Source organism: Grampus griseus (assembly GCF_964374135.1).
Source record: "Grampus griseus genome assembly, chromosome: 21".
Classification (NCBI taxonomy): domain Eukaryota; kingdom Metazoa; phylum Chordata; class Mammalia; order Artiodactyla; family Delphinidae; genus Grampus; species Grampus griseus.
The window spans coordinates 27,606,629-27,633,293 of NC_139015.1; positions in this window are offsets into that span (position 1 = coordinate 27,606,629).

The window sequence follows — 26,665 nt, forward strand, 5'->3', positions numbered from 1 at the left end:
TTCGTTACTCTGGCTAAGGGGCCAAGGAGCAACGTTTCCAGAACTGTCATCAAATCACATTTATATTACAATTATAATCTAAAAATATAATATATATAATTTATATTATATTGTATGGGTTACAAACATTGTATATAAATTGGTGAGAAAAGAAAGTATCATAAGCAGTTGTAGAATTTTATATTCAGTGAGACACAGGGTCATCTGAACCACTATACAATTCTTATTGTTCGTTTGTGCTTTCTTTTTAGTTGACAGTCTATTAAATATAATTTTTTTTTTTTTTTTTTTTGGCTGAGAAGCATGGCATGTGGGATCTTCATTCCCCGACCAGGGATCGAACCCATGCCCCCTGCAGTGCAAGCACGGAGTCTTATCCACTGGATCGCCAGGGAAGTCCCCCCAAAATAATTTTCAGTTTAAACTGTTTGTTAATAAGAAGGTGAATGAAGAAGTTTATCAGAACTGAAGAATGGCTTCCTTAGATATCTCCACAGGTGTTTCTGAGGAAGTTTGACAGTTATATTCAGAGCCTCATCATGTCTTTATGAGTATCTGACAAAGTTCTGTTTTGAGATCTTATTGTCTCTGTACTTTACTGAATCCTGCAGTAAAACTAGGTATTAGACATTGTGTTGGTTCGTCTGCTTTTGAACAGAATGCCCTTTGGTTTTCTTACTTTGTCATCTCATCTATGTTAGATACTTAGCCTCACACTCTGGTGTTCTGGAGGGATCTCATACTGCTAGCTTAAATAGTAAAAAATCTCCAAAGGGTTCAGTGCTGAAATTGATTCTGATGTCATAACTTTAAACACTTACCAATTCAACTATAGAGACTCTACGTGTTGATGTATAGTTGGGTACTATCATCATCCTTCAGTGCCTTTTGGGGTGAGGTATCAGTATATATATATATATATTTTTGTGTGTGTGTGTGTGTGTGTGTGTGTGTGTGTATATGTGTGTATGGCATTTACATGCAAATTGACTTCACCTGTAGTATAGCTTAGTTGAGAAGCTACCCACTCATCCGATGACCATGCAAACACATTTTGGAACCACTCTTCACAGATGTTTTAATAGTCATGTTATAAAAATTAGCATTATTACTGTAAGTTAGAGAACATGCTATTGTAACCAAATATATGTTTTCTATCTTTCTCCTCCTTTCCTTGTTTCTTTTCATTAATTCTGCTTCCTTTCACACTCAGTTCTTCAGCTGACAGCCTAAAGAACTCACAGAAGGTGTATATTGGAGCAGAAAAAACCCCAAGAGACGCAGGGAGAACCTAAGAAATGAGGCTGGGGAGTCTCAGACCCTGAGGGTCCTGCCTGGGGTTGTGAAATGGCAAACCTTACAGGGCAACAGATAGGCTCTGAAGTTTGGAGTCAAGTTCAAATTCTAACTGGAATACTCATAGTAGCGTGACTCTTGACTAGCCTGACCTCTGAGCAATAGTTGACTTATCTATAAAGTAGGGATAATAACTTAGTGACATCATGGGATTACTGTGAGAATGAATTATGTATAAAGCTCTTAAAATGGCCGGGAGTGGGATTTAGACCTCTTGGCTCCTCTGTCTACACTAAGTCCCACAGTGGTCTTGGGTAGGCTCAGGACTTCAAATATCATCTGTACGCCGATGAGTCCCAATTTCTCTCTCCAATACAGGGCTTGCCTCTGAACTTCAGACCTGTGTATTGAACAATAGACACCACCTCTTGGATGTTCAGCAGGCATGTAAAATTTCCCATATCCCAAACTGAGTTCTTTGTCTTTACCCCTTCATCAACCGCTTTCTTCTTGTGGTCAGCCTCATCTGGGGCAAGCCCGCCTTCCCATACCTCAGGCCTACATCCTTGGAGGCATCCTGGCCTCCTCACTTTCCCTCAAACTCCAGATCTAACTCATCTGTAATCAACGTGGGGTCCAACTTCAAAATAATTCCAGGGCTTCCCTGGTGGCGCAGTGGTTGAGAGTCCGCCTGTCGATGCAGGGGACACGGGTTCGTGCCCCGGTCCGGGAAGATCCCACATGCCGCGGAGCGGCTGGGTCCGTGAGCCATGGCCGCTGAGCCTGCGCGTCCGGAGCCTGTGCTCCGCAACGGGAGGGGCCACGACAGTGAGAGGCCCGCATACCACACACACACACACACACACACACACACATAATAATAATAATAATTCCATAATCCCATTATTTCTCACTATCTCCTCTGCTAACCGTCAATTTGTCATAGTTGACATTTATAGGATACTTCCCCAAAGTATAGAAGATGCTTTTCCATTGCTCCTGAAGCACTTACCAAAACAGACCATATACTGGGACGTAGAACACATCTCAGCCATCATTACCTTGTGCCTGAGGCACCAGCTAGCTTCCCTTTACTCCTCATGATGCACTATCTACCACCTTTCTGTCTTGTTACCCTGGAGGCAAATTGGTGGGGGTGATCAGGGGTTGACAAACCTTTTCTGTAAAGGCCTGGATGGTAAATGTTTAAGGCTTCGCAGGCCAAACTGTCTCTGTTGCAACTACTCAGTGCTGCTGTTTTGCTCTGAAAGCAGCTGTAGATAATAAGAAAATGAATGAGCATGGCTGTGTTTCAATAAAACTTTCTTTATGAAAACTAGTAGTGGACCAGACTGGGCCAATGGTTGGGCTGTATCAAGGATTCCCCTTGCCTAATGGATTCCATTGGTTTTGGTCAATGGGGAAACATTGGCAAGAAATGAGAGGGAGAGTGGAGAGAAGGTTGGCATCTGTATTCCACAGGCACCTGCAGGGTCACTGCAGCCTGGCTATATCCCTCAAGCAAAGGCTCAGCTGACGTCAAGCATCTCACTCTAGGCATCGCTCTCCATCTCTGGGTCCTGGTGACAACTTTCTCCCTCATCCCTTCAAGCTGAGGGTGGTAATAGCAAATATTCTATTCCTTGTGGTTTCCCAGCATGCAGTCCATTGTTCTGTAATCGTCCCTTTACTAAACTGTTCTTCAAATAACCCACTTTAGTGTGCCACAGGGTCCTCTGGGATCCTGACTGCTACGTGTAGATTATAGCAGTAGCCCTGTGCCCACCCTGCCTCCGTCACCCAGTCTATTTTTAGCACAGCAGCTACAATGATCCTGCTAAGATGGGCGGCATCCACTCATGTTACTCATCTGCTGCAACCTCCAGTGGCTCCCGTGTCCCTCAGAGTGAACACCAAAGGCCCTGCAGTGGTCTGTGAGACCTGCCCTCTGCTACCATCGGTCTCACCTCACTTCCTGCCGTCCTCCCCTCACTCCACCCCAGGCTCCTGAGCTTCCGCAGGGACACTGCCACCCATCAGGCTTTCTCCTGTCATAGGGCCTTTGCACTGGCGATGCCTCCTGCCAGACGCTCTCCCAAATATCTACAGGGCTCCCGCCCTCGCCACTTGGCTTGCTGTCTCACCTTTACTCAAAATCAGATAAGGGGGCTTCCCTGGTGGTGCAGTGGTTGAGAGTCCGCCTGCCGATGCAGGGAACGCGGGTTCGTGTCCCGGTCCGGGAAGATCCCACATGCCGCGGAGCGGCTGGGCCCGTGAGCCATGGCCGCTGAGCCTGCGTGTCTGGAGCCTGTGCTCTGCAACCGGGAGAGGCCACAACAGTGAGAGGCCCGCGTACTGCAAAAACAAACAAACAAACAAAAACCAGATGAGGTCCCCGCTTAAGACTTTATATCCCCCTTCCTCCTTCATTCCCAAGCCTGCTTTCCCAGCTATTTTATTTCATAGAACACTGGATTCCTTTTTTTTTTTTTAGCAGAAGAAGAATTTATTTTTTGAATTTTATTTTATTTATTTTTTTATACAGCAGGTTCTTATTAGTTATCCATTTTATACATATTAGTGTATATATGTCAATCCCAATCTCCCAGTTCATCCCACCACCACCCACCCCCCCGCCACTTTCCCCCCCGGTGTCCATACGTTTGTTCTCTACATCTGTAGAACACTGGATTCTAATGTACTATATAACTTACTATTGCCTATCATCTCTCTCCCCACTACAATTAAGCCCCATGAGGGCAGGGATTTTGGTCTCTGGATACCTACAACAGCACAGACATTCAATACACGCTAATTGAACGAATAATAGTTCTTTATGAAAAGTACTCTGGACTTACAGTTGGGGAACCTGTTGTGGAATCCAATTTCTGCTTCATTTTTTAATCATTCCTTTCCTCCCTCCCTCCCTTACTTCCTTTCTCTCTGCGATAGCCCTTGAAATAAGTGTTTGTTTTGATAATGGCACAGAAAACTTAATAGAAATCTATATGTAACAAAATCAAACACTATTCTCACCTGCTCAACCTTTCCATATTGATCTCAACATCCAAGGTTCCTTCCCAACCATTATTCAGATATGATCTTAAAATCATGAACATAACATAGACATGACGTTTATGTTTCACTTTTTGGCTTAGTTTTTCCACAATGAAACTGGCTCCCCTCTCCCCCCTCCTCAACCATTATGCTTCTTGAAAACTAAATGAACGGCATATATAATATGAAAAGAAAAATAAGAGATATTAAAATCTCACCACCTAAGGTACCACATCAGCATTTTGGTGATCATCCTTAGATGTATCTCTTTACGTATTTGTATATGTGTGTGTGTATGTGTATGTGTGTATATATATATATTATAATTTTTTTACAGAAAGAGGATAGCATGATAAATGCTACCTTTATCATTGGAGCTCTTTAAAAATAAATAAAAATGTGACTTCTCTAACCAGGGTATTAATCTGGTATATAATATAATAGTTTATCCATAACATTCTTCAGTTTGCTTCATTTTCAAGTTGAGATTCCAGTGCTTATTTGTGTTTTTCCTGAAGGAAGCAGTGCAATCTCTCTCAAACTCGAGTATTATGAACCTATTTTAAAGTAAAAATACAATTACTGTAAACCCTGAGTACTGACTTCAGTGATTTTGTTAAAATGTAACTTAATATATACTAATGTATAACTTTATGGGTTTCTTATGTTTATCACTCCCACGTAAAACCAAAGCAAGTTTATAAATTAAATATAGAAGCAACACTGTAAAATCAATAAAATTCAAATTAATAACATTAATTTAATACGATGCATGGTGCTATTTTGATGAAACTAAATCACTAACATTTGGTTTAATGATTGAATGACATAGCCTCAAGTTTGAGCCTAAACTTAATTTCTCTGAGTGTTTTTACTTCAGTAGTACAAAAAATGTTAATTTGTAATTGTGTTTTTACAAATGAGTATTAATACCTTTAAGGTATTGTTGGCTAGCTCAAGTTCATCAGACCACATACTTAAAACTGCCACCAATCAATTCAGGATTGCAAATTTTAATGAAATCTGATTTTGTAGAGTTGTCTTATTCGATTACAGATCCCGGTAATCATAGCATTGCTGCATTATTGAAATCTACTTTCAAATAATCAATTTTTGCTAGGCATAAATAATCACCATTTCATTTTTACTACTACCTTACGTTACTGTGCTGATACACAGAGATGGGCATCTTTGCAGGATGTTGGCCATCCATCTGCCTGTGGTCCCCACAGCTTTGGTACAGCTTCAGGTGTATGAAGTTGCAAGGCTTGGGACGGCTCCATTTGTTCACTCCTTTTCCCTATTTAAATCAAAGTAAAATACTCATTTGTAAGGTGTTTCCTGACATTATTTGATTATCACTTGGCAGGAATATGCTCAGAAACTCAGACTTTGAAGTCACATGGTTATGTAGATGGACAAAGTGATGATAAAAGGGTCTATGTTTTTTCATGTAGATGATCACTATAACTAATCCCCAACTTAACAAATTTTATTAAAGATCTCACTGGCCTGAGGGAATAGGAGTCCTGTGCCCCAGATTAGAAGACATAGATATAATGGGGTTTTAGAACCTACATAGTTCTGGGCTTAAATGATAGCTTCACAACTTACAGGCTACGCACACATGGGTAATTTACTCAACCTTTCTGAACTCCATTTTTCTTTCTTGTAAAATGATGATCATTCTCACTGTTCACATGAGAAAATCAACACTGTGGAGTATGGTAGGGACTTAATGAATTGAAACAGACCAAGTCCCGGCCAGATATAAGCATTATGAAACTCTCAGTTGCCATTACAAGCAGTGCAGCTGGCAGAGCCTCTCACCCCAGCGAAAAAGCCTCAACAGTTAGGTTTACCAAGTTCCTAAATCACTGCACTGAGTGGGCAATTATAGACTTAATCACCAGCCAGATATTAAGACCCACTTTTATAACCACAACATTACATGACTTTCCAACAAGCAAGGGGGTAATCTTTTTGCATAGGACCAGTCCCTGATTTAATAAAAGCATTTTTCTTATCTAAGGTTAAGACCCAAGCTCAGTCCAGAGTCAGCAGGACAGTTAAATAGGCATTCAAATGTGTTGCAACTCTCTTAAGGAGCAGTATTCAGGGCAGAGGAGGATGCACGGCAATTAGACAACTTTTGTGGATGATTAAGTGTTCAAACATATGCTGTGAACAGCTTTCCATATCCGAAGGTAGTAAAAAATAAGGACTAGGGTTGATTGGGATGGCTTATACACACAGAGACATCTAAAGAGATTCTTTTAAATCATTCAGTAGATATTTATTCAGACCTCTTTTTTAATTCCAGGCACTTGGAACTCCCTGGAGGAAATGGTAATATCCTAGAGGGAAACATGCATAGACACATAAACTCAATACAATAGGCCATGTGCTTTCTTAGTGATATTTACCAAATGCTGTGAAGGGGTTGAGACTTAAAATACATCTTTACAGATGAAGCAGGTTTTCTTTTAATTTCTTCCCCTGTACACTTTGTGAAGCATAGTGCACTTACTACCTTCCTAGACCACTTGTGTTTTCTCTAGGGTCAAAAATAAGGTGGATAATTGCTTTCTGTAGGAGTCCACCTAGATGCCCCGTAGGATTTCCATGGAGACAGGGAATGATAAGTCCAAGAGCCATAGTGCCCTGGACCTAACAAGGAGCTAGGAAAGCACCCACTCTCTTTTCCTACAAGACACCTGCAAATTTGCTTTTGTCTTAGAATGCATATGTCCTGAGTCAGTGCAGGGAATAAGCCAGCTTTAGACAAGCATCGAGTCGGTGGATTTAAAAAAAAAAAAAAATAGAAGGAGAATAAGAGAGCTGAATATAAATTGCCAGAGGAGGCGGGAGACCAAGAACTGACACTGACTGTTACCCGTGTAGTGACAGGGCCTCTAAGCCTGGCACCAACTGCCAACAGTGGCTGTACGCCAGGGACTTGATCCAGTGCCAGGGCAGAGAAATACTCCTTTCTCTCCCCACTGGAGCTCTGGCCACCTACTGTCATTATTTCCATTATCTCTTCTTCCATGAAGCCACCTGGTCACTGCCCGCTCTTCTCAGCTGACTGTGGATTGTGTTTATTCAAAGTCTGTGTGTCTCGCTCTCCCTCAGTGTTCCCCCCCACTGGGCTGTGCAGGACTGGGGAGCTTTATAACCTTCTTTTCAACAGCTGGCAGCTACAAATTAACTTTTTGACTTCATTGGGCTAATATGCTGCATGAGGCCCATTTTGGAGCACCTGAGGCCCTCCCCACCCCCTCCCTCTCCCCTCCAACCACCTTCTCTCATCAATCAGGGGCTGAGGAGCAGGGAAGCAGCATGTGGAACATTCGGCAGGCCTGTTCAGAGCCCTAAGTGCGTTCGTCCATCCCTGCAGGACCACAGAGGGCTTGGACTGTTCCGATCAAGGCATCCCGTTTCTGCAGTCAGGGCTGGCGTGAATATGAGATGCCACCACAGTCGTAAGAAGAGTGAACGGGACCAGAGAGCTCAATCATCCCTCTGTCTTTGGCGCACGTGCCTCTCCTCAGCGAGCAACTTCCATCCTGGACAGTCTGATTCAGAGCTGCCTTTGGCACCGGTACCTTTGATTTTCTCCAGCATTTCCAGAAAGTCAGACCACTAGATGTTTTCATCCCCTCCCCATTTTCCCAGCAACCAGAAGACCGAAAGCTTTCACTTCACTTACACAGTCAGTGAGAAATGAAAAACAAAAAGCGAACAAACAAAAAACCCCCGAGGATTTAGATCTTTCTTGAATCACACCTGATAGGGGCTCTTCGCTAGCTCCCTTCCAGCTGGATTTCCTTAAAGCCCCCCAAATAGTTCAACACGCTCTATAAAGTTGAACAAAGATCTTCCCACTATCCTGTCAGGCTCAAGTGCCATTTTTTGCCCAGAGAGTTTCCCCCAGAGCGCACTGAACCAGCACAAACACAACTCTTAAAATCTCTTTCGGATCCATGGTGCCTGCTTCCCACAGTTTCAGTGGTTAAAGCTCTTTTCAACCTATGGTTCTCCTGGAACCTCCCCTCCCTAAAAGCTTGTCCTGCAGAATGAGACTGGGGAGATGGGAGAGGCAGATAAACAAGATTTGCTAGAACAAAAAAGCCAGAACATCCCTGACTTAAATCTTATAAGGAGAGTTACACTCTGTAACAGCAATTCAGATGCGCTTTGTACATGGAGCAGTAGTGGAAATCGTTTCTTAGAGATAGAATTGGAGCACAGAAAGTGAACATCGATGCCAGAATCTTCAATTGGATATTTCTTGATTTTGTCCCTCTTAGGTTTTGTTTTCTGTAAGCTTTTATTTTTTATAGTTTGTAGTTCAGGCAACCATATGTCCTTATTTTCCTAGGACAATTCTTGTTTACACGTGTTATCCTGATATAATTTAGTAAAGCACTTTCTTCTATTTTCAAAAATATTCCAATCAGATCATACTAACTAAAGTAAGTCAGAAAGAGAAAGGAAAATACCATATGGTATTACTTATATGTGGAATCTAAAATATGACACAAATGAACTTATCTATGAAACAGACTCACAGACATAGAGAACAGACGTGGTTGCCAAGGGGTGGTGAGGGGGAGGGTTGGATTAGGAGTCTGGGATTAGCAGACGCAAACTAGTATATATAGGATGGATAAACAACAAGGTCCTACTGTAGAGCACAGGGAACTATATTCAATATCCTGTGATAAACCACATGGAAAAGAATATGAAAAAGGATATATGTATATATATATATGTATATGTATAAATGAATCACTTTGTTGTACAGCAGAAATTAACACAACATTGTAAGTCAACTATACTTTAATAAAATATAAAAAAATATTCCAATCAAAATTAACATGACACTGTAAATCAATTATACTTGAATAAATTTAAAAATGTCCTAATCAGGATAATAAGTTATAAGGTCATTCTATTTGCTGTGAACTCTCCAATAACCACAGCTTTTCCTCTGTAACAAAACAGCTCTTTAACCTTGGACAAGCAAGCCAATTTCCTCCCCTGAGTTTAGGTCTCGCCTAAATTGCAATTTCTTTCTTTTCATTGTAAAATGAAATAACGCGTATGAAAATCTTTACAGAGGATCGTTGATAGGAACCTCAAGCATCATCTCCTGGATGTCCTATCGGTGAGTGCTGTTTGGGAGAGGATTGCTACATGTCGTGAGAAGGTGTTTGATGTTATAATCTAAGTAATGGAAGTCTTGAGAATGAGGGTCCTGGTTGTGAAGCTCCAAGGTCTGCCAGGAGCGAACTGCAAGCTCAAGTTACTGGGTGAAGGCACACACCCAGTGTGCAATGGAGGAAAGAACTGCCTAACGACCCAAGTGATTGGAGACACGATACCTACCCTGTGTGGCTGACGCAATTGTTTACCCAAGAGCCACCTTCTCTTATTTTCTGCCAACAGACTCCTGTATTTTAAGATAGAAAGAGGCCCTCTATCCCAGTGGAAGTCAGCCCTCTTCCTAGTTCTGGGGATGAACCATGCTTGGTCTAACTCAGGCATGACGATCCCATCCCCTGGTCCAGTGATCTTCCTAGGTATGGGCTCAAGGTCCGATTCTGGCCAATGAGACATAGAGTGTGGTATGGAAGATGCGGGGACTTCACTTCCAGGATAAAAAGACAGACCCTTTCTAGGAATAAGCCTTTCCCAGTTCCTATGGCCTGCCTTGACTATACTGTAGAAGGCGTTTGGTAGCTGTCATGCAGTCAAGAGACCACACACATGAGGCTGAGTAGCTAGAATGGTGAAAACAATCCCATTGCCCCTAGTGAAGTAACAATCAGCCCAGGCGTGTCTACCACTAGATCACTTAAAGGAGATCATATAGTATATGTACTGTTTGTTCCACTCTTAGACATACAACCAGAAGCATTCCCAAGTGACACATCTCCATAAGGTGGAATTAGATCAATGAATCCAAAGACTATTTTAGAATTTCTTTTTCTCAGTGTTTTCTTTCAACTGTCTTTTGTGATTAGTAGTTTGACTAAATATCATGCTTGGGTCATGTGAAGAAGAAAACATATCAGCTGTAGATGGGACTCATATCTTTATGTATTTCTACTTCTTTGCAAGAAGAAATGTGGAAATTATGGGGCAGCAAAAGCATGTTGTTCTCCAAAAGGAAGGGATTTTCAGACTCTCAATCAGTGCATGAATAAAATCCTGCTGTGATTAAACCATGAAATGTAACTCACTCAATTGGTCTGAACACTTTGAATTTGTAGTTTTGGATTTTGGCATCTTTTATGTTTCCAGATCACATGATATGTATATAAAAACTAAGAATTAAAAATAATAAAGATTTGAAAAACCACACTGGGCTTGTTAGCGGTGGTTCCATTTTTATGTGTCAGGATTAATATTTCACACACACCAGCTCATTAAAAAAAGTAACCTTGGAACACAGTGTCAGGTGGAGATATATTTTTTAGGATGTGCTAGAAATTATGCAGCCACAAAGAGCGTTCCCACTTATTACCTTGGCACTCACGTTATGCTGACCGGTTTGTCACCAAGTTGCGGGTGGTGGAGTAGAGAACCCCTTCCAGGCTGTCTCATGCATTGCTTTGCTCCATTTTCTCTCCAACTCATTTACTTGATGTTCATATTTATGCAAAAGAGGGTAATGAGGTAGCCAAAGGTTATAGGGGGTGCAAAGGGCTTTTGGATGATTAGAGCATTGGAAACTAGGGAGGCTAGCCTCAGGCTGCCTGAAATTGAAATTTGGGGCTAAATTAATGACTCAACCCGACATTTGCCGTTTTACAGTAAGTCTGTATCCTCTAGGGTTGAAACTATGTAGTCTGACATAAAAGGATCACTAGATATGACAGAAAAAAATGTTTGAGACTATTCCATTGCAAGTATCACCTTTTGTTGGGGGGCAGAAAATAAGGGGTTGGTGAGACAACCACTATTCAAATTTTGCCCAGAATGTACTTGCATATTTCAGTCCACAGGATGTGTGTGCCCGTGTGTTGTCTTAAAAAATTATAATGATCTTGCACATATTTATATGTGCAAACAAACAGGCATCTGTTCCATAGTTACTCTCCAAATGATTCCCTGCAAAGTCAGTGTCTGCTAGGGTCTAGGTAAAGCTCAGGAGCAGAGCAAGATGCTGACTGGACTTAGGACTGTGCTTTTCTTTTACTTTATTTCTTTGCATTTCAGGACGAGGAACATTGAGATAATTTCCCAAAGTCAGGTTAAAGATATGGTTGACTATTTACCTGTATTTTTCAGTTGTACATATGTTAAAGGAAGGCTCCCGGGGGCGGGGCGGGAATGTCAAAGAACGACAGTAAAAATGATACCTTGGAGACATAATAGATAGGCCCCTTGAAGACACTAGCTTACAGCTGTTCTGTAGACTGAAAGACATGGAGCTAGGTTAGCCTGAAAATAGAAAACAGAATCCTGCATTTCTCCCAAACCATGTTTGCCTTTCCTGGATTGGATGATGGACTTGATCATGTTTTAAATAGACATAACCTCTTAATAGGATGAAGAGAAGAGCACTAAATTGATTGGAAGAATTAAGAGGTTGCTATAAGATGGCCAAGGAAAATTCTTTGAACTGTATATTGTAGAAAGTCATGGCTAAAACATGACTGACTGGAGGTTGCACTGGGGATAAAAGCAGCGATGTAACAACATTTGCAATTTAAAGTACTCAAAATTGGACGAATCAAAGGATTCCTTGTACAAATGAGGAAGAAAGGATTTAAGTGATCTTTTTTCATGCCTTACAGAAAGTGCTCCAGAACCCTGATCTGCTGATGCAGGCTGCAGTGGGTTTTCACTTCCCAACAGTGCCTTGTGAGCTGGGATATGCGGTCAATGAATGAAATGGTCTCTAAGTTCTGTTCCAGCTGTTGTGATGGTACCATCTGATCATCTGTGACGGACACTGATGAGGGCCATCTCCATCCACTGATGATGCAGAGATGTGAGGTGGTCTATGTACTTTTTCAGCAAGAGGTGCTCTGTGATATCCTTTCTTCCAAGGATTTCTCTCAAGTCCAGAAATAGCATAGAGTGAAAGACAAGAGCTTTTCCTCTCCCCTAGCACAACCAAGACGCATAAAGGTGTTAAAAAAAAAAAAAAAAAGGATCTCCTTTATTTAAGTTAAAAAAAGTAGCTTTTGGTTACAGTTCCTATCATACTTCTTCTCCAGTAAGGCAGTCAGAAGCTGAAGGGCAGGCATGCTGAGCTGTATAGCCGATGCCCGTACAGTTTTGCCCTAATTTCTCCTCCCAATTTAATTTCCCACAGCTCAAACCCTGAGCCAAAGTGAACTGCATCTTTCTTGCCACAAGTGCCCATTGTCATGCTCTTCAAACCTCTCAGTCATTCCCTTTCTCTAACTTTCTTTTTTTACCATCAGGAAAAAATCTGGTCTCTGATTTCACAGAGAAAAAAACCACAGGTGTCACTTCAACTTACTGCTGGTGAAACCTCCAAACCCTATGTTCAGGTTCACCTTCTTTAGCTTTTCTGGGGTTTTTTTTGGGGTTTTTTTGCTTTTTAATCTAAGGTCATCCACGTTCTCCAGACACCATTCTCTTCTGCATTCTATGCGATAGTAACCTACGGTTACTAGCTCTTTCATTTGTATCTTAACTTTATCTTCTAGATCCCTGCTATCAGGATTAGAACCCACTTAGATTTCATCCATTATAAAAAATCCCCTCCCTCAATCTCACTTTCCTGATAAGCATGACATTCATCTTACCTATAGTATATCTTTATGATTATAGGTAGATAATAATTATAAAATTAGTCATATAATGTTTCTCTTTTCTCGTAGTAAAAGTCTTATGGAGCAAGGACTGAGTTTGTTTAACTCAATACTGAATATCCAGTGCCTAGCACAGTGTCTTACCTATTGCAGGGAGGTATTCAATAATTTTTTAACTGAAGTACAGCTGATTTATAATGTTGTTAATTTCTGCTGTATAGCAAAGTGATTCAGTTACACATATATATATACATTCTTTTTCATATTCTTTTCCATGATTGTTTATCACAGGATATTGAATATAGTTCCCTGTGCTGTACAGTAGGACCTCGTTGTTTATCCATCCTGTATATAATAGTTTGCATCTGCTAACCCCAAACTCCCAAGCCATGCCCCCCTCCACCCAGGCAACCACAAGTCTGTTCTCTATGTCTGTGAGTCTGTTTCTGTTTTATAGATAATTTCATTTGTGTCATATTTTAGATTCCACGTATAAGTGATATCATATGGTATTTGTCTTTCTCTTTCTGACTTACTTGACTTAGTATGATAATCTCTAGGCTCATCCATGTTGCTGCAAATGGCATTACCTCATTCCTTTTTATGGCTGAGTAGTATTCCATTGCATATATTAACTGGAAAACAAGGTTTAAAAAAATGGAAATAAGTACATATCTATCAATAATAACCTTAAATGTCAATGGATTAAATGCTCCAATCAAAGACATAGAGTGGCAGGTTGGATTAAAAAACAAGAACCTTTAATAATTTGTTGATGATTGATTAAGAATGAATAATATTTGCATATTATGAATGAAGGAAGGAAAGTATGAATAATGCTCTCCCTTTGAGTCTTTCCTCCTATTGTTCCTTCTCTGTAATCAGAATGCCCTTCCCAGCGCCCTCATTTTCTTATCCAAATCTTACATAGCATCAGTTGATATTCAAATGAACTGTATCGAACTGCCCACCTTCTCCCACACCAGAGGATTCCTTGGTGTCTCCAAGTGAAAATAACTGCTTCCTCCTTAGAACTCTCATTATGAGAAACTTTTGGTGACTTACACTCTAGTAACTTGAGTGCATGACTCTTCTCCAGGAAAATGCTGAGTGCTTATTGAGGGTATGTTCCAGGAGAGTGATACGCGAGTCCTCCACAAGAACAGAGCTTTGTACAGGGAAAGGGCTCAAGAAGTGTCAAGCTAATCAAATCATTCATTTGTTCATTCACTTAACTATTTATTGAGCTCCCAATAAGGCCCGGGCAACTCTTCTGGGAATAAAATGGTGTATAAGACACAGTCTCTCTCTTTACAAAACCTAGAGTAAGTGACACAGAAGAATTAGCCGGTAATCGTGTTAGGGTGACAGGTTACGGTAGGGTGCAGCAAAGGGGCACCTATGGCAGGCTTATGGATTCAGGGAGGGCTTCTTAGAGAAAGGGGTACTTAAGCTGAGTCCTAAAAGATGATTAGAAATTAGCCTAGGCTAAGAAAGCAGAAGGAAAATCTTGTAAAAATGCTCAAAGGTGAGCCAGAGAATAGCAAACTCAAGGAACAGAAAGGGTCTGGCGTGGTGAAGAGTAACTGGGCAGCTGGAGGGGAAACCAGATCCACATCTTCAATTTAAAGGCAAAGGGGAACCACGGAATTGGAGAATTACATAACTGGGTTTGTGTTTTAGAAAGTTCTCTCTGTTTTGTAAATAAGTTCATTTGCACCATTTTTTTTTAGATTCCAGATATAAGTGATATCATGTAATATTTATTTCTCCTGTCTGACTTACTTCACTTAGTTTGATAATCTCCAGGTCCATCCATGTTGCTGCAAACAGGAATAGACTCACAGACTTAGAAAAAACTTCGGAGTTACCAAAGGGGAAAGGTCAGGGGAGGGATAAACTGGGAGTGTGGGATTGATATATACACACTACTATATTTAAAATAGATAACCAACAAGGACCTACTGTATAGCACAGGGAACTCTGCTCAATATTCTGTAACAAGAATTTGAAAAAGAATAGACATGTAAAAAAAACAAAAAAATGAAGTCAATGAGACCATTCAAAAAAAAAAAAGAAAGTTCTCCCTGGCTGGAAAAATGAAAGCACAAATAAATGGAAAAAAGATGAGGATTTCCATGTAGAATGTGGAAGTTAAACTCCCTCACCTTGCACTTCTCCCTCTGTGTATACATTTTCTGGGATTTACCATTTGTCCTCTAGGTAAAGTGTACTGTGAATCTTGTCCTTTGGTCAATTTTTTCTATGAGACTTTAATAGTCTTCTCAGGTTGTTTAGAACTAATGAGGCAAATGTCCTCAAACAAGAAGCAATTTAAGAACATGCTGCTAATTTCAATGAGTTCTGTAAATGAACTAATTTAATACCAGTTGACCTTTTTATTTAGGGAGAATGATTTGTGGCTGTATTTTCGTGATTTGTGCCTATAAGCCCTGGCAGTCTGCATGAGCACTCTAAGCCCAGGGGTAAACATTAATCGTGGTACAAGGATGGTGTATTTTCAAGCAGAGCATAGCACATTTACTTCAGTGAGTGAGAGGAGGCTGTCTTTTAACAGGAAGGTTTTGACTGTGTTTATTAAAATAGAAAGCCGTAGGGCTTCCCTGGTGGCGCAGTGGTTGAGAGTCCGCCTGCCGATGCAGGGCACACGGGTTCGTGCCCCGGTCCGGGAGGATCCCACATGCTGCGGAGCGGCTGGGCCCGTGAGCCATGGCCACTGAGCCTGCGCGTCCGGAGCCTGTGCTCCGCAACGGGAGAGGCCACAACCGTGAGAGGCCCGCGTACCACCAAAAAAAAAAAAAAAGAAAGCCATAGAATAAAGAATACTCTCTGGGTAACCTCAGGGGATTGGTTCCTGGACCCCTATGGAGTATTTGCATATAACATGCACATTCTCTCTTATACTTTAAATCATCTGTCGATTACTTATAATACCTAATACAATGTAAATGCTATGTAAATAGCTGTCAGCATGCGGCAAATTCAAGTTATGCTTTTTGGAACTTTCTGGAATTACTCTTTTTTTCCCCCGCAAATGTTTTTGATCCCAGGTTTGGTTGAATCCACTGTACTTCTCTGGTGATAAAGAACAGGTAGACAAATGCTGAATGATAGTATAAAATTTTAAACATGTCCTAGAGATTTTGCTACTCTATCTTAAAAAAATTTTTTTAGGGACAAGGGGAAGATGGCGGAAGAGTAAGACACGATCACCTTCCTCCCCACAGATACACCAGAAATACATCTACACGTGGAACAACTCCTACAGAACACCTACTGAACGCTGGCAGAAGACCTCAGACCTCCCAAAAGGCAAGAAACTCCCCACGTACCTGGGTAGGGCAAAAGAAAAAAGAATAAACAGAGACAAAAGGATAGGGACGGGACCTGCACCAGTGGGAGGGAGCTGTGGAGGAGGAAAGGGTTCCACACACTAGAAGCCCCTTCGCCGGCGGAGACGGGAAGTGGAGGGGGAGAGCTTTGGAGCCGCGGAGGAGAGCACAGCAACAGGGGTGCAGAGCGCAAAGCGGAGAGATTCCCGCACAGAGGATCGGTGCCGACCGGCACTCACCAGCCCGAGAGGCTTGTCTGCTCACCCGCTGGGGCGGGTGGGGCTGGGAGCTGAGGCTCGGGCTTTGGTCGGAGTTCAGGGAGAGGACTGGGGTTGGCGGTGTGAACACAGCCTGCAGGGGGTTAGTGCGCCACGGCTGGCCAGGAGGGAGTCCGGGGAAAAGTCTGCACCTGCCGAAGAGGCAAGAGACTTTTTCTTCCCTCTTTGTTTCCTGGTGTGCGAGGAGAGGGGATTAAGAGCACTGCTTAAAGGAGCTCCAGAGACGGGCGCGAGCCGCGGCTAAAAGTGCGGACCCCAGAAACGGGCATGAGACGCTAAGGCCGCTGCTGCCGCCACCAAGAAGCCTGTGTGTGAGCACAGGTCACTCTCCACACCCCGCTTCCGGGGAGCCTGTGCAGCCCGCAACTGCCAGGGTCCTGGGATCCAGGGACAACTTCCCCAGGAGAATGCATGGCGCGCCTCAGGCTGGTCCAACGTTATGCCGGCCCCTGCCACCGCAGGCTCGCCCCGCACTCCATGCCCCTCCCTCCGCCCCCCCCCCCCGGCCGGAGTGAGCCAGAGCCCGCGAATCAGCGGCTCCTTTAACCCCGTCCTGTCTGAGCGAAGAACAGACGCCCTCCAGCGACCTACACGCAGAGGCGGGGCCAAATCCAAAGCTGAGCCCCGGGAGCTTTGAGAATAAAGAAGAGAAAGGGAAATCTCTCCCAGCAGCCTCAGAAGAGGCGGATTAAAGCTCCACAATCAACTTGATGTACCCTGCACCTGTGGAATACATGAATAGACAACGAATCATCCCAAATTGAGGAGGTGGACTTTGAGAGCAAGATATACTTTTCCCCCTTTTCCTCTTTTTGTGAGTGTGTATGTGTATGCTTCTGTGTGAGATTTTGTCTGTATAGCTTTGCTTCCACCATTTGTCCTAGGGTTCTATCCATCAGTTTTTTTTAATAATTATTTTTTATTTTAATAACTTTATTATATTTTATCTTTATTTTATTTTACTTTATCTTCTTTCTTTCTTTCTTTTTTTCCTCCCTTCCCTCCTTCCTTCCTTCCTTCCTCCCTCCCTCCTTTCTTTCTTTCCTTCTTTGTTTCTTTCTTTCTACTTCTACTAATTTTTTCTTTCTACTTGTTCTCCCTTTTATTCTGAGCCGTGTGGATGAAAGGCTCTTGGTGCTCCAGCCAGGAGTCAGTGCTGTGCCTCTGAGGTGGGAGAGCCAACTTCAGGACACTGGTTCACAAGACACCTCCCAGCTCCACATAATATCAAATGGCGAAAATCTCCCAGAGATCTCCATCTCAACACTAGCACCCAGCTTCACTCAACGACCAGCAAGTTACAGTGCTGGACATCCTATGCCAAACAACTAGCAAGACAGGAACACAGCCCCACCCATTAGCAGAGAGGCTGCCTAAAATCATAATAAGTCCACAGACATCCCAAAACACACCACCAGACGTGGACCTGCCCACCAGAAAGACAAGATCCAGCCTCATCCACCAGAACACAGGCAATAGTCTCCTCCACCAGGAAGCCTACACAACCCACTGAACCAACCTTAGCCACTGGGGACAGACACCAAAAACAAGGGAACTACAAACCTGCAGCCTGCAAAAAGGAGACCCCAAACACAGTAAGATAAGCAAAATGAGAAGACAGAAAAACACACCGCAGATGAAGGAGCAAGATAAAAACCCACCAGACCTAACAAATGAAGAGGAAATAGGCAGTCTACCTGAAAAAGAATTCAGAATAATGATAGTAAAGACGATCCAAAATCTTGGAAATAGAATAGACAAAATGCAAGAAACAGTTAACAAGGACCTAGAAGAACTAAAGATGAAAAAAGCAACGATGAACAACACAATAAATGAAATTAAAAATACTCTAGATGGGATCAATAGCAGAATAACTGAGGCAGAAGAACAGATAAGTGACCTGGAAGATAAAATAGTGGAAATAACTACTGCAGAGCAGAATAAAGAAAAAAGAATGAAAAGAACTGAGGACAGTCTCAGAGACCTCTGGGACAACATTAAACGCACCAACATTCGAATTATAGGGGTTCTAGAAGAAGAAGAGAAAAAGAAAGGGACTGAGAAGATATTTGAAGAGATTATAGTTGAAAACTTCCCTAATATGGGAAAGGAAATAGTTAATCAAGTCCAGGGAGCACAGAGAGTCCCATACAGGATAAATCCAAGGAGAAATACACCAAGACACATATTAATCAAACTGTCAAAAATTAAATACAAAGAAAACATATTAAAAGAAACAAGGGAAGAACAACAAATAACACACAAGGGAACCCCTGTAAGGTTAACAGCTGATCTTTCAGCAGAAACTCTGCAAGCCAGAAGGCACTGGCAGGACATATTTAAAGTGATGAAGGAGAAAAACCTGCAACCAAGATTACTCTACCCAGCAAGGATCTCATTCAGATTTGATGGAGAAATTAAAACCTTTACAGACAAACAAAAGCTGAGAGAGTTCAGCACCACCAAACCAGCTTTACAACAAATACTAAAGGAACTTCTCTAGGCAAGAAACACAAGAGAAAGAAAAGACCTACAATAACGAACCCAAAACAATTAAGACAATGGGAATGGGAACATACATATCGATAATTACCTTAAATGTAAATGGACTAAATGCTCCCACCAAAAGACACAGATTGGCTGAATGGATACAAAAACAAGACCCATATATATGCTGTCTACAAGAGACCCACCTCAGACCTAGAGACACATACAGAGTGAAAGTAAGTTGATGGAAAAAGATATTCCATGGAAATGGAAACCAAAAGAAAGCTGGAGTAGCAATTCTCATATCAGACAAAATAGACTTTAAAATAAAGACTATTAGAAGAGACAAAGAAGGACACTACATAATGATCAAGGGATCAATCCAAGAAGAAGATATAACAATTGTAAATATTTATGCACCCAACATAGGAGCACCTCAATACATAAGGCAAATACTAACAGCTATAAAAGAGGAAATCAACAGTAACACAGTAATAGTGGGGGACATTAAGGCCTAACTTACACCAATGGACAGATCATCCGAACAGAAAATTAATAAGGAAACAGAAGCTTTAAATGACACAATAGACCACATAGATTTAATTGATATTTAAAGGACATTCCATCCAAAAACAGCAGATTACCCTTTCTTCTCAAGTGCGAACGGAACATTCTCCAAGATAGATCCACATCTTGGGTCACAACTCAAGCCTCAGTAAATTTAAGAAAATTGAAATATAACAAACATCTTTTCTGACCACAGCGCTATGAGATTAGAAATCAATTACAGGGAAAAAAACGTAACACACACAAACACACGGAGGCTAAACAATACATTACTAGATAACCAAGAGATCACTGAAGAAATCAAAGAGGAAATCAAAAAAATATCTGGAGACAAATGACAATGAAAACTCGATGATCCAAAACCTATTGGATGCAGCAAAAGCAGTTCTAAGAGGGGAATTTATAGCAATACAATTGTACCTCAAGAAACAAGAAAAATCTCAAATAAATGATCTAACCTTACACCTAAAGGAACTAGAGGAAGAAGGAGAAACAAAACCCAAAGTTAGTAGAAGCAATGAAATCACAAACAGCAGAGCAGAAATAAATGAAATAGAAACAAAGAAAGCAATAGCAAAGATCAATAAAACTAAAGCCTGGTTCTTTGAGAAGACAAACAAAATTGATAAACCTTTAGCCAGACTCAACAAAAAAAAAAAAAGGGAGGAGACTCAAATCAATAAAATTAGAAATGAAAAAGGAGAAGTTACAATGGACAACACAGAAATACAAAGCATCCTAAGAGACTACTACAAGCAATTCTATGCCAATAAAATGGACAACCTGGAAGAAATGGACAAATTCTTGGAAAGGTATAACCTTCCAAGACTGAACCAGGAAGAAATAGAAAATATGAACAGACCAATCATAAGTAATGAAACTGAAACTGTGATTAAAAATCTTCCAACAAACAAAAGTCCAGGACCAGATGGCTTTACAGTGAATTCTATCAAACATTTAGAGAAAAGCTAACACCCATCCTTCTTAAACTGTTCTAAAAAGTTGCAGAGAAAGGAACACTCCCAAACTCATTCTAAAAGGCCACCATCACCCTGATGCCAAAACCAGACAAAGATAAGAAAATTACTAAAAAAGAAAATTACAGACCAATATCACTGATGAATATAGATGCAAAAATCCTCAACAAAATACTAGTGAGCAGAATCCAACAAAACATTAAGAATCATACACCATGATCAAGTGGGATTTACCCCAGGGATGCAAGCGTTCTTCAATATATGTAAATCAATCAATGTGATACACCCTATTAACAAACTGAAGAATAAAAACCATATGATCATCTCAGTAGATACAGAAAAAGCTTTTGACAAAATTCAGCACCGATTTATGATAAAAAACTCTCCAGAATGTGTTCACAGAGGGAACTTACCTCAACATAATAAAGGCCATATACAACAACCCCACAGCAAATGTCATTCTCAATGGTGAAAAACTGAAAGCATTTCCTCTAAGATCAGGAACAAGGCAAGGATGTCCACTCTTGCCACTGTTATTCAACGTAGTTTTGAAAGCCCTAGACATGGCAATCAGACAAGAAAGAAATAAAAGGAATACAAATTTGGAAAAGAAGTAAAACTGTCACTGTTTGCAGATGACATGATACTATACAGAGAGAAACCTAAAGATGCTACCAGAAAACTACTAGAGCTAATCAATGAATTTGGTAAAGTTGCAGGATACAAAATTAATGCACAGAAATCTCTTGCATTCCTATACACTAGCAACGAAAGACCAGAAAGAGAAATTAAGGAAACAATCCCATTCACCACTGCAACAAAAAGAATAAAATACCTAGGAATAAACCTACCTAAGGAGACAAAAGACCTATACTCAGAAAACTATAAGACACTGATGAAAGAAATCAAAGATGACACAAACAGTTGGAGAGATATACCATGTTCCAGGATTGGAAGAATCAACATTGTGAAAATGAGTATAGTACCCAAAGCAATCTACAGATTCAATGCAATCCCTATCAAATTACCAATAGCATTTTTTACAGAACTAGAACAAAAAATCTTAAAATTTGTATGGAGACACAAAAGACCCCAAATAGCCAAAGAAATCTTGTGGGCAAAAAACAGAGCTGGAGGAATCAGACTCCCTGACTTCAGATTATACTGCAAAGGTACAGTAATTAAGACAATATGGTACTGGCACAAAAACAGAAACATAGCTCAATGGAACAGGATAGAAAGCCCAGAGATAAACCCATGCACGTATGGTCAACTAATCTATGACAAAGGAGGCAAGGATATACAATGGAGAAAAGACAGTCTCTTCAATAAGTGGTGCTGGGAAAACTGGACAGCTACATATAAAAGAAAGAAGTTAGAACACTCCCTAACAGCATAGACAAACATAATATCAAAATGGATTAAAGACCTGTATGTAAGGCCAGACACTATAAAACTCTTAGAGCAAAACATAGGAAGAACACTCTATGACATAAATCACAACAAGATCTTTTTTGATCCACCTTCTAGAGTAATGGAAATAAAAACAAAAATAATCAAATGGGACCTAATGAAACTTAAAATCTTTTGCACAGCAAAGGAAACTATAAACAAGATGAAATGACAACCCTCAGAATGGGAGAAACTATTTGCAAATGAATCAATGCACAAATGATTAATCTCCAAAGTATATAATCAGCTCATGCAACTCAATATTAAGAAAACAAACAACTCAATCTAAAAATGGGCAGAAGACCTAAATAGACATTTCTCCAAAGAAGATATACAGGTGGCCAAGAAGCACATGAAAAGCTGCTCAACATCACTAATTATTAGCGAAATGCAAATCAAAACTACAATGAGGTATCACCTCACACCAGTTAGGATGGGCATCATCAGAAAATCTATAAACAACAAATGCTGGAGAGGGTGTGGAGAAAAGGGAGCCCTCTTGCACTGTTGGTGGGAATGTAAATTGAGACAGCCACTATGGAGAACAGTATGGAGAGTCCTTAAAATCTAATAAGAGGGGCTTCCCTGGTGGCGCAGTGGTTGAGAGTCTGCGGGTCGATGCAGGGGGCATGGGTTCGTGCCCCAGTCTGGGAGGATCCCACATGCTGTGGAGCGGCTGGGCCCATGAGCCACGGCCGCTGAGCCTGCACGTCTGGAGCCTGTGCTCTGCAATGGGAGAGGCCACAGAAGTATGAGGCCCGTGTACAGCAAAAACAAACAAACAAAAAACTAAAAAGAGAATTACCATATGACCCAGCAATTCCACTACTGGGCATATATCCTGAGAAAACCATAATTCAAAAAGGCACATGCACGCCCATGTTCATTGCAACACTATTTACAATAGCCGGGTCATGGAAGTAACCTAAGTGCCCATTGACAGATGAATGGATAAAGAAGGTGTGGTACATATATACAATGGAGTATTACTCGGCCATAAAAAGGAACAAAATTGGGTCATTTGTAGAGACGTGGATGGACCTAGAGACTGTCATACAGAGTGAAGTAATTCAGAAAGAGAAACAAATATCGTATATTAATGTATATGTGTGGAATCTAGAAAAATGGTACAGATGAACTGGTTTGCCAGGCAGAAATAGAGACACAGATGTAGAGAAGAAATGTATGGACACCAAGGCGGGCAAGTGGTGGAGGCGGGGGTGGGTGGTGGTGGGATGAATTGGGAGATTGGGATTGACATGTATACACTAATATGTATAAAACAGATAACTAATAAGAACCTGCTGTATTAAAAAAAAAAGTCTGCTTTGTTCTGGGATCTTAACCTATTTTGCTTGAGGCCTGAGACTGATCTTTCTTTGAACGGTGATTTCAAAAAGAAGATAGAAAATGACATGTTGGTGACTTTATTATTTTATTTTAATCCATTTTTTAAGATTTCCAAGGTTCAAGTAATTTTTATTCCCCCGAATTCTTTCTTTTTTCTTTTACTGACTTCTAGCTCTGAATTTGATTTCTATGTATCTCATTGATCTATGTTAGTCATATAGTCATATATAGCCATTTTTTTATTTCCAAAGGAAATTATTATAACTATCAATGATGTACTAGAATTAACACCATAAACTAATAGGCTGAGCTCTTTATGTAAAAGGAAACAACTTTATACAGTCTTTGCTTTTCTATAGTTTTAAATTTGGCTGATATACTTATCTAAGAATGCTTACAACACATTTATATATAGTATTTATTGCAGCAGCCTGTCTTTTTTTTTTTTTTTTTTTTTTTTTAACGTTGGGGATAAAATAAGTGAACACTTGGCTATGGAAGGCCATCTGGTGTCGATAGGGAGTAACTATGGGCTTATGTGGAAGCTTAGGAAATGTGTTTCCCACCTCATTCTGCTTTCGCGTGTGTGTTTTTTTGAGAAGGGCTCTGCACATCCAGACAGGTCTGTACGCCTGCCTTTTCTTATCCCTGCAAACTGGGTGCAGTTATAGTACCTTTCTGGTGTTGTTTTCATTATGTTATGGTATAATTTTTATAGGATTTAGATTTGACTTCAGAATATGTTTGAAGGACCGTTTCGCTATGGATATAACTGATAATTTGAGATTTTATTTATATTTTGACCATGTTACATAAAGTTCTGCCTCAGAAGATTCTAGCAGGTCGTTCCATTTTCCCACGGAGTCCTCTCGCTCTGCTCTTCTCTTCTGCTCCACTTTGTGCAGATCAGAAATATCTTGACCTCTCCCAACTCGTTTTGGAAAAATGTAAGGCCTATGTGCTTTAAAAAGAACACAGTGTCTGCTTTTCAAGTGATGGAAACATACAATTAAATATTCTAATGCAGTAATTGTGGGAGGTAAGTCGCAGGCACCAATATCATGGTTATTTTTCATATTTTAATATGGTCAATATGGTAGACACAGAACAGATAGAAGTCACCCTTTACCCTTGATAAAAAGTTTTAAAAATAAAAAAATTCAGAAATGGTAACGGTAGAACTTATCATAATTTATTGTTTAAAGTGGAAACAAATGGACTCATTCAGTTTCTCTCATCATCTCATTTGTTTGCTTAGACACCTAAAAGGACTCACTCAGGATAGACTTCTAAAAAGAAGTGACTTGGAATTTAAATGGACCTGAAATTAACGTTCTCTTTGGCAATTTCCTACTCTCTCGGGGTGTAATGAATGATGTTGTCCATGAGTCACTCAGTTTTGGGAAAAAACTTTTGTCACCTAACCTGTTCTTTTCAGCGCTTTATGGTTCAGGCTGATGAATACTGAAAAGATAATGGAGATGCCTAGTTATAAGAGACTGGATTTGAGGGCATCCCTCTTTGCTCTTTGTCCTCCCATGGAGAGTTCTGGAAACTTGAGTAGATCCATCTCCTGTGGATACTTTAAGGTGTAGGACAGAAAACATTAGTGAGAATCAAGGGCTTGACCTCTCCCTCTTTGGGTGATCTCGTTAAATTTCTTAATGCCTCAGATGTACCTATTAAGCAGGAGACAAAATGGGAAGTGAGAAAGTGATAAAAATATTTTTTAAAAAATTGTGGCTATTCTCTAATGGCTGATGCTGCTAGAAGTGAAGTATTTTGCTTCGAAAATGGATGGGATGCTTTCTGCCTTGCTGGAATCTCAGGAAGCATAATTCATTAGTGGTTTGAAAAGTGCTTTGAGCTAATGGAATGAAAGGCACTGGAGAAATTCATACTAATATTATTAAAAATGAAAAATTGCAACAGAGCAACTGATTTCCCCCAGAACACAGACATAAATATCGCATCTACTATTGCCCAGACAACAAGTTTGAGAAGGGAAAAAGCCAGTCTCTCATCTGGACATTTCATCCACGTCTTTAAATTACCAATTGGACTGATTTTATTTTCCTACCTAATTGTATAAGTTCAGTTCTTCTCTGAGAGCCTAGATTCTTGTTCCTATTTAGGGTACAATAGCATTTTTAGGTATTTCAATAGTGTATTGAAATCTATATATACTATTCGGTATAAATTCTTCATTTATACTACCTGTTTTTTTTTCCTCAGTGACTCTATCTTGACCTCTAAGGTCACATATATCCCTCCTACCGCTCCCCATACAACTCTTGAAAGTCATATTTCAAATCAATGCCTGTCTTCATCTTTAGAGACTGTTGCCTTCATTATACTGCTATAATAATTAAGACGGGACATACCGAAGTAAATTTTATGGATGGCAAGCATTTGTGCAGGTTTCTGAGAATATGAGGCATCTTATTGCTTTGTTCACATTTAGTTTTCCCACAGTAATGTTGGGCTGGGAATTAATGAACACAATTAGGGCTTTTTTTGATATGGTACACCTTTGAAACTCTTCATTATTCTGTTAACAGAACCTTGCTAATTTTCTACTAAATGAATGTACTCCTGCTGTAATGTAGATTATATTTTATAATGCAATTCAGTAGGTTTTCACTTTCCTCCCTTTGTTTGTTGATTTCAGTTTCTTTGTTCATGGTGTCATTCAGGTGCATAATAAACTAGAATAACTTTCAATACTCTTTTTAGGGAAGAAACATACTTTATCTTAATGATAATTGTTTATCACTGCATCTCCCTTTTAATATATCATCCAAATGCAAAGACCAAACAAATTAATAATAGGTACTTTAAAATGCACCTACTAAGGTCCTTTTGAAGTAGTACAGATGGTCCTGACCCTTCCCTTCCTTTGAAATTTATATTTCATGTTCTCTGTCAAGACTTTGAACACAACTCATATTTTGTCGTTACGTTGTAATGCGATGGAAAGTGCTAGCAGCAGCCAGAGAAGGTGAACATCAGGAAATACAGACGTATATTGATGCTTCTAGCCTAAC